We start from the raw sequence: 700 nt of genomic DNA on the forward strand, positions 1-700 counted from the left end.
TTCCTCCCCATAGTTACCTTTTCCCAGTGTCCATCCCTCCATGCACTCCTGTCCCCTAAGCTGTCTCCCTGTGCATAAGCAGCCCTTCTTTCTCCCACCAAGCATGTTCTTGCCTTTTGGTTTTCTAACTCCAGGTCTTTGCACATTTCATTTTAATAATTGACTTTGTCTTATTAAGCACCCTTTGAAATCTTCTGTCTGTTTTTTTCTTCCATTTGCTTATGCTACTCTCTGTTCAAAAACAAGTTTCAGAGTATCTTCTGACATCTACTTTGGTCTTTTCTTCTTTCCTGTCTTTTAAATGAGTTTTTGCTTTCTTCATCTATGATGTTCTTGATGTCATCTCACAATTTGTCTGATCTTTGGTCATTGGTATTCAGTGTGTCAAATCTATTCTTCAGGTGGTCTCTAAATTCAGGAGGGATAGAATCTAGGTCATATTTTGGCCTCATGGACTTGTTTTAATTTTCTTCAGCTTCAGCTTGAACTTGCATATAAGCAGTTGATGGTCTGTTCCACAATCAGCTCCTGGAATTGTTTTGACAATTGAGTTTTTCCATCTGCTCTTTCCACAGATGTAGTTGTTCTCATTTCTGTGTATTCTGCCTGGTGAGGTCCACGTGTACAGCTGCTATTTATGTTGTTGAACAAATGTATTTGCAATGAATAAGTCATTGGTCTTGCAAAACTCTGTCATGTG

This window comes from Orycteropus afer, unplaced genomic scaffold (genome assembly GCF_000298275.1).
Source record: "Orycteropus afer afer isolate SDZICR_OR568_19922 unplaced genomic scaffold, OryAfe1.0 scaffold01002, whole genome shotgun sequence".
Taxonomy (NCBI): domain Eukaryota; kingdom Metazoa; phylum Chordata; class Mammalia; order Tubulidentata; family Orycteropodidae; genus Orycteropus; species Orycteropus afer.